We start from the raw sequence: 9,583 nt of genomic DNA, 5'->3' as shown, positions 1-9,583 counted from the left end.
ATGGGAGTATTAAAGAAATATGTTCGTAACCGTGCTAGGCCAGAAGGAAGCATCGCCAAGGGCTATGGAAATGAGGAGGTAATTGAGTTTTGTGTTGACTTTGTTCCTGACCTTAAGCCGATTGGTCTTCCTCGATCGCGGCACGAGGGGAGACTAAGTGGAAAAGGCACGATCGGAAGGAAATCAACGATATGTATGGACGGCCATTCTCTGACTGAAGCACACCACACTGTACTGACCAATTCCAGCTTGGTGGCTCCGTACTTTGAGAAACACAAGAATATTTTACGCTCGGACAACCCGGGGAAGCCTGAATCCTGGATTAGGAAGGCCCACATGGAGACTTTCGGCAGTTGGTTGAGAAAACATTTAATGAATGACAATGATGTTGTAGATCAGCTGTACATGTTGGCCAAGACACCATCTTCGACTATAACGACTTTCCAAGGGTACGAGATAAATGGGAATACATTTTACACGATCGCCCAAGATAAAAAGAGCACCAACCAAAACAGTGGTGTCCGCTTTGATGCAGCAACCGAGAATGGGCAAAAGGTCACATATTATGGTTACATAGAGGAGATATGGGAACTTGACTATGGACCCTCCTTTAAGGTCCCTTTGTTCCGGTGCAAATGGTTCAAGCTAACAGGAGGTGGGGTAAAGGTGGACCAGCAATACGGAATGACAATGGTGGATTTCAACAATCTTGGTTACCTTGACGAACCATTCGTCCTAGCGAAAGATGTCGCTCAGGTTTTCTATGTGAAGGACATGAGTAGCAAACCGAGGAAACGGAAAGATAAGAAAACGATCAGTACATCATGCGATGATCCAAAGCGCCACATTGTTCTTTCAGGGAAAAGAAACATCGTGGGAGTGGAGGACAAGACAGACATGTCAGAAGATTATAATATGTTTGCTGAAATTCCGCCCTTCAAAGTGAACACCGACCCAAGCATTAAGTTAAATGATGAGGATGCTCCATGGATACGGCACAATCGTAAGCAAGCAGGGACACAAGGGAAGAAATGATGTGTAATAATTTATTGTACCAAACTTTGTTGAATGGATCATGTGAATTATATTACCCGTGATGTGTTTGGTGTCCATTTTCGAATGATTCGAGATACCACTGATGATACATGAAATTTGGAGTGATTTAGTCATACTCCTGCCTAGGCGTATAATATGCATACTCGTAGTCTTCATAGCCGCCGCCGTTGTACTGGTAGTCGTCGCCTTCTAAGTTGCCGCCGTCGTCGTCGCTGCTGTCGTCGCTGTCGTACTCCTGCCTAGGCGTATAAAATTTTGAATTGAATTAGTTTTATTTTTCTGAATTTTTTGATATATTATTTGTATTTTTAACATTTTGAATTGAATTAGTTTTATTTTTCTTAATTTTTTGATATATTATTTGTATTTTTAGAATTTTGAATTGAATTAGTTTTATTTTTCTGAATTTTTTGATATAATATTTGTGTTTTTAACATATTGAATTGAATTAGTTTTATTTTTCTGAATTTTTTGATATATTATTTGTATTTTTAAGATTTTGAAAAAGAAAAAGTATTTTGAAAAATACCTTTAGTCGCGGTTGGCCTGGCCAACCGCGACTAAAGGTCGTTGCGCGCGGGAACGCAAAAACCCGCCAAAAAACCCTCTAGTCGCGGTTGGTCTGGCCAACCGCGACTAAAGGTTACCCTTTATTCGCGGGTCGCCTCCCCAACCGCGACTAAGGGGGGGGGGTTATAAATACAAGGGCCCGAACCATCGCCTCCATTTCTCGTCTTCTCCAATTCTCTGCCGCGCCGAAGGCCTGCCGTCGTCGCCCTCGCCCTCGACGCCGCCCGCCGTCGCCCCGTCCGCCGTATGTTTGCACACCGCGCCCCGCCCCGGCCCACGCGCGCCGCCCCCTCTCGCCCACGTACGGCGCCGCCGACCGCTATCACCGGCCTCCCTCGCCCACCGCGCGCGCGCCGCCTCGCTCGCCCGCCCTCAACGCCGCCGGCCGGCCTCGGTACTGCCGTGCGCGCACGCGCGCGCCTCTCTCAGACAGAGAGCGAGATCGTGGAGAGAGAGAGGGGCGCCGCGGGCCACCGGAATTTTTTCTTTTTTTTCTTTTTTTTGTTCTTTTTAATTTTAACTAGTTAATTAGTTTAACAAAAATGGTAAAATAACTTAAAACTTGATAATTAACAAAAAAAACCGTAAAATTTGATAATTAACAAAAAAACGTATATAAAACTTGATAATTAACAACAACAAAAGTAAAACTTGATAATCAATATATACAACGACCCCGCGCGTCAATGTACAACGATCCCGCTATAAAAAAATGTACACGACCCCGCGCATATACGGAGAGGGGGCGGCGAGGGGGGCGGCGATGCGCGCGGTGTTTTTTTTGGGATCGAGAGGGGGCGGCGAGGGTTATACATGTGTGTTGTCCTGGCCTCCCTCTCCGTGACGCCGTCGTCTGCCGCCCCGTCTCGCGCTCTACCACGACACCCTCTCCCACCCCTTCCTCGCCCCCTCCTTTTGCCACCGCCCTTTCGCCACTGCCACCGCCACCGCCCCCCTTCTTCACTTAATTAATTTGTTTTTACTACATGTTTTCAGGACTGACATAATGGCGGACGATAGAGCTGACCCGATTATAGACAACTATGATCCGGACGGTGAAGCACATATGTTCGGCATCATAAACGGCGATATTCTATATGTGCCGACCGGACAAGAAGAAGATGATATCTCTTCTTATCTGAACCTTGACGGTGAAGATGAAGGGCGCCGTCAGCAAGATGATGCCGAACAAACGTCGATAAACGACGATCTTCAAATGGAAGTAGCAACCACCTCCGGCGCCGAGGTATATATATACATTGAGCCTCTGGTGATACAAACTAACTGATTTGAATAAATATGTGTGTACTAACGCGCGCGACTCTCTTTCTTATTTTAGCCCTCGGCCGGATCGTCGAAACAATCGAGTACGTCGTCAAAGCGTGGCGCAACCAAGACGATGAAACAAGGAGAAACATGCACCATCGAGGTTGTCGACAGTGCAACCGGCAGGCCGCTGGAGCCCCGCAAGAACGCCACCAAGTTTGTCAACCAATGCGGAGCCGTTGTTAGAGACAACGTCTCGATCACCGTCCAGGAGTGGAATAAGCCAAAGAAGGCACGAATTGCTGGTTTCACTTTTGTCGATAAGAGAACAAAAAAAGATTGCTTCAAGAAGCTTATGGAACATTTCGTTCTACCTCCGGAATACAACAAATTCGATGAGGAGGGTAACAAGATTGAGGAAAACAAGGAGAGGAGGAGGCTAGTCAAACAGTTCGCTCTTCATAAGATGGCCGACGCATTCCGGAAATTCAAGCAAAATCTAGCCCATGACTTTGTCAAGCAGAACAAGACTCCGGATTTCAAAGGACAATATGAGAAACTGAAACATGATTGGCCAGAATTTGTGAAGCAAAAGAAATCGGAGCAGTTCATTCAAATATCGAAAAAAATAAGGAAAATGCGGCTAAGAAGGAGTACAATCATATTATGGGGCCAGGAGGGTATCGCCTTTGGGAGCCTAGGTGGGAGAAGATGGAGAACGAGCTGAGGGCGCGAGGAATCCGTCCAGGTACGGAGGGATGGGACCCAAGGGCCAAAAGCTGGTGGTACGGGCATGGGGGAACGCTGAACCCGGAGACAGGGGAGTGTGTTTACCGGGGCAAAATAATTAAACCCACCCAAGCCCTTATTGACGCAATGAGGGATGCTCAAGAGGGGAAGATCAAGTTCAACAGAGAGAACGACGCGCTGACAAAAGCCCTCGGGAATCCTGAACACGGAGGACGTGTACGAGGCATGGGGCACATTCCGTGGAAAATAGGGTTCCCCCAGAACGATGACCCGTACGGTTACAGAAGCCGGAAGAGAAAGATGGATCGGGAAGCAGATGTTGTGGCGCGGTTGGCATCGGAAATGGATGTGATGAAGAAAACCGTGAGTGTACTAGTAGCCGAAAGAGATGCAGCTCGGGCGCAGCATGAAGATCATCCAGCGGATCTCGGAAGCCAGCAGCGGAGAAGCAGCGTGGCTTCCACGGAGGCCCCACCGGCTGGTGCAGATGCACCGACGATCGAAATTACTGCACCGGAGCCTCTGGTGGTCGAAATTACTGCACCGGAGCCTCCTCGCTACCCCGTGGACGATATAAAGGAGATGAAAGAATGTCATCTGTATTATCCTATCGGGAACATGTCCATGAAGGTAGCCATCGGCAGTGCTTTACCATGTTTACCTGGAGCACTCCACCACAACAACCCCATTCAAGATGGCTATGCTCGTGTCACGGTGGAGGACATAGTCCAAGGGTTTGAGGACCTGGAGATTGACATTGCTACACCTGAAGGGGAGAAAAGACTTGGAGATGTCAAGCGCCATTTCATTCTATGGCAAAAGAAGTTTATCAAGTTTCCAGGCGAGGCGCCAAGGACAACAAGTCCACCCCCCTACGGTGGTGGTGGTGGCGGTGGCGGTGGTGGTGGTGGTGGTGGTGGTGGCGGTTCACCTACACCTCCGTCACGTCAGCCTACGCCCCCCAGTCCACAACGTCCGGCGGGTGATCAGACGCCGCCCCCCAGTCCTCGTCCGGCGGGTGATCAGACGCCGCCCCCCAATCCACCTCCGGCAAAGAAGCAGAAGCAGTCCTGGATTATTAACCCGGACCCTTATGTACCTAAGACCACAAAGGTACCGGAGCCATCACTGAAGCCTCTCCCCACAAGGCCTTGGGAACGTAGTGCCGAGGAAACTGCCGCGGCCGCGGCTGCTGATCATGAGAAATGGAAGGCGGACTGCAAGAAGAAAAGAGAGCCCGAGCCCAAGCCAGTATTTTCTGATGAGCAAAAGAAGTGGGCTAAGTCATTTTTGAGCACACCGTCCCAAGCCGCGAAGAATCTGCCTGACGACTATGCACGTGAACTTCGTAGGCAGGCACTCATGTTGAAGGAGAAGAAAGAGCGGGCGGAGAACCAGGAGAACAAAGCCTTGGAGGAGGCCGAGAAAACGGAATTAGAAAGTAAAAAAAGCGGGAAACGAGTTGCCCAGCTCGGGGAACAAAGTAAACAATCGATTGCCCCGCTTATAGTGAAAGCCGCCGGTCCGGATGACCCCGATATCATAGCAGCTGCGGCAGCACATGGATTGACTGTAACGAGTGCCAGAGAACAAGCGGCCAACTTAGGTATTACTCTTCGTGAACTGTTAGGCCTTGATGAGGCGCCAGTGAAGGAGGTAGTAATTACATATGTGAAGAATGGGCCTCTCGTCGAGCCTGCGCAGGAAGAGGATCTACCTCCACAAATGAAAGGTCTGCTGAAATGGTACAAGGGTTACATAAAAAATAAAAACGCCAAAGAATATATTTATGCGGAAGTTAGATATGAGCATCACTTCAAACATTACTATGTACAAATTCATCTGAGTGAATTGTTCCAGCTTTTCAATCTGCGCGAGCTCGACAAATCTATCATCAGTTGCTACGTTCTGTAAGTGATTTATTTCTACCCCATCTCGTTCATATTGCCTGCACTATATATATGTCCTAACTATATTGTTGTGTCCGCTATTATACATGCAGAATGAAGATTAAGGAATGCAGAGTAAGGAACATCCATGATGTTGGGTTCATTGACCCACACATCGTTAATGGATATGTGTTGGAGCATCACCCCGCCGACATGGAGGCAGACCTGTGGCAGTTTCTTACAAAGCAGGAACTCAAAAGTGATATTCTATTTCCTTACCATTTTGGGTGAGTGTTTCTGTCTTGAGCACATTCTCTTTTGTTTACTCCATGCATGGTATGTGGCCGGCTAATCGATGAGTTATGCATGACGTACTGTGCATGTATCGTGTCCGCAGGTTCCACTGGATTCTGCTAGTAATTAAAGTTGACACCTCAGAATGTCTCGTCCACGACTCTCTGAATATGGATCCAAAGCTTTGGGGCGGCATGAGAAGAATGCTGCAGAAGTAATTATTTTCATTCATTTGCGCTCTATATCGATCGGCCTATTTCGTTCATTTCCTAATATCAAGTAACTAATAACTCTCTTGTTCATTTAATTTTCTTTGCCTCGTAGGGTTTGGAGACGGTTCGTAGATACAAAGGTCGGTGAATTCAAAAAAGAGCTAGAATTCAAAAGGTCAAAGGCTAAGAATGGTGGGGATATTCAGCCAGCGGGGACCAATCTATGTGGATACTATGTCTGTGAGATGATCCGGAGATACACCTCTGAGCGGGTTCCGAGTGATACCAATGCTCAGAGGAATAACCTCCGGATGATGCTTAGTCCAGAAGCTCGCTTCCGACCACTTCAAGAGGAACTAGCTGGATGGTTCAGGAGGGAAGTCCTCCATCCTAAAGGAGAACACCATTACGAGGACGTAGAACTTTATATGCATTAAATTATGTATGGAAACTTGTTCAAAATTGTATATGGTCATCCGATGATATTGAATATATATTGTATATTCCTCTTGAATTCTTTTTGGTTCTAATTTCAAATTTGTTTGAAATTGTACATTCATATGCATGTATGTAGTACCGTAGAATATGTGAAACTCCTTCAAAATTAAAATAAAGCATAAAAGAAATAAAACAATACAAATTAAACAGAAAACAGGTTTAGGGGGGGCTAAAACCCTAAACCTGCGGCGGCCTTTAGTCGCGGTTGGCCAGAAGAACCGCGACTAAAGGTCCTCCGCCCCGACGGCCGCCTGGCGCCCACGTGGACGGACCTTTAGTCGCGGTTCTTAAGCAACCGCGACTAAAGGGGGGGGGGGCTTTAGTCGCGCCTATTTGGTCGCGGTTGCGCAACCGCGACTAATGGCAGTTGCGAACCGCGACCAAAGGCCCTTTTTCCACCAGTGGCATTGGCGAATGCGCCACCGAACCCGCAACAGTAAATGTTCCTAGGGAAACACACTGGATTGTACCCCACTGGCCTAGCACCTGCATGTGCTGTCGGTGCTGCCATCATCATGAGCAAGCAGACTTGCACCATAAGTAAAACAATGATCACTTGGAAGATGCTATTTTTCGCCATTGCTTAAGAACACAGACCAACGGAGAATATGTAGTTATGCAATAGTCTATCGATCGATATGTTTTTTGTGGTCATGACTAGTACCGTTCAGTCGTCTTATATAGATGTGATTGCATTAAGATTGTCCTTATCCAATTAATGTCATTAAACGACATGTTTCAGTTTCTTTTGCATCAAGCTTATCCTTATCCGACCCACAACAAAAGTTTATCCTTATCCAAATAAATGCCAATAAATCCTAGTAAATGTCATGAGTAGTATAGAGAAATCATCAATAGCCATGGTCATGATATCTTATTGATATGGCATACTCCCTACATTTCAAAATAGAGTGTATATTAGTTTTGTCTAATAACGCTTGGATCTAGTTTATAGGAAAGGAATATTAACATATACATTTCCAATCAATATCATCAAACCCATCAGACATTTTTTAATATTATATCTATGGAAAAATCGATCTATGCCACTGACAAAGTTGCATATTCGAGTCTTGTCACTCAAACTTCTGTATTTTAGTCGACACCACTAGCGATTACAAAGGAGTTAGATGTGCCCCACACACCATCTCATTCCATCTAGGACCCACGTCAACCGCGGCGACGAGAAGACTCAATTAACCCTTCCGGCCGATGTGGCGGAACACCGTTGAGGCAATAATTTCCAAAAAAAAATCCACTTTGACATCGTGCCACCAATATTGATAAGGAGCCTCTTTGACCATTCCGGCCAATGTGGGGAAACACAATTGAGCCCATAATCTCCATTTTGCCAACCTGATGTCTTCGTCTGTTGTGGGCCACCTACAGCTGTCGATAGTGGCACGTTCCTAAATTTTGGCCGGTTGGGCCCTCTTCTTCCCACCACTTGCAGTCGCGTTCCCCCACTGTTCCGCGGCCACCACCGCGTCTGCCTAGTTGTTCTCATGACCTCCGCTCGGACGGATCTTTACGACGGCCAGGGCCTATGGAGCCCGGTGAAAGCGTTGTTTCTCCCATGGGGGTAAGAAATCCACCATGATCTTGTACCTTTTTGATGATTCACCTTTTTTACTCGAATATCGCGGTCATGCTTTGGTACTTTGCGTTGGATTGTACCTCCAAACAACTTCATGATGTTGTTGAAGATTCTGCATGGGTGTCACACCCATCGCTTGCCCGGTGGTAGCTTGGCAATTAGTGGCGGGTCTCACTATCAATTGCCTGTAGACACTATTGTAGTAACTCAGAAGGATCCGATTAAGCAATTGAGAAGTATCACTATCATCCCAACGAGCATTACCTGATGAGGCACTATGACACTAGAGAAATTTATTGACGTAGCCGATGATGATTGTTTGTTGTTGATGTTTGGTAGACACGTGTCTATGAGGACTGTGTGGATGTTGTTTCATGTTGTTAACAATTAGACTTGTTAACATTTAGTCACTAATGATGAGAAAACTTATCGACATGTGTATGCGGTTGGCTATTTGAGTGGCGAGGACAAGGAATAGGCTGTGGCAGCTCACGGTCTAGAAGAAGATGATAGATCTATGATCTCCTTTGACAGGGTGACTCTGATATGAAAGTGGGGACTGTCATTGATTCCGTGGAGGACTGCAGATATGCACTTGTAACTTATGCCTATAGAAGGGAGTTTGAGTTTATCACTAAAAAAGATTAACCAAAAAATGCTTAGGGTGCATTGTAGGCAAACGAAATGTTGTAAATGATGATTGCATGCACCTGCAATGAAATATGATCACCAACTTTAGGTAATCCCCTATGTATAGTGGGTATTTCCATATCTTATTAATGTTGTTCTCCCTATGGTATCATAATTTTTGTTCATTTCAGGCCAAGGTTAACACGGAGTCACACACCTGCCCTACTCTGCTGTCAAGCGAGAGACGCGGACCTGCTTCAGCATAGTGGAATGCATATGAGCAAGAGTGGGAAATCAATTGCAGGAAGAGAAGAAAGACTGTGCCATTTTCGTTGTATTATTTTTCTACATTCCCGGAGAACACAAGTACAAGGAGTAAGCGGAAAATGTAGGGATTTGTAGTTGTGGTAATGTATGGGGATCCCTATTAATACGCTGGAGTTGATGTGTTATGTTTCCGTTTGGCGAACAATGTATTTCAAATGGTTGAATGCTTGTGCTATGCAATTATATGAATTTCTAAAATATATATTTTTGGAGAAATTTTGGCCTATATTAGTGAAATCTGCCCAAGGTTTGAAACTACTAAGCATGTACCAATATTCGGATGCCGTGCCTAAAGGGGCCATTTGTAGTAAATGATTTCTCCACTTTTTGAGAAATCATGTGAGATTTCCATGGCAAGTTCATGTACCAATATTAGGACACCGTGTCAAATTTTAACCTTTTGACAACTTTTACTTATTATTACTCCATCCGTTCATAAATATAAGCCCTTTTAGAGGTTCCAATACTGACTACATATAAAGCAAAATGAATGA

Source organism: Triticum aestivum, chromosome 7A, assembly GCF_018294505.1.
Source record: "Triticum aestivum cultivar Chinese Spring chromosome 7A, IWGSC CS RefSeq v2.1, whole genome shotgun sequence".
Taxonomy (NCBI): Eukaryota; Viridiplantae; Streptophyta; class Magnoliopsida; order Poales; family Poaceae; genus Triticum; species Triticum aestivum.
This window is presented reverse-complemented; position numbering follows the sequence as displayed.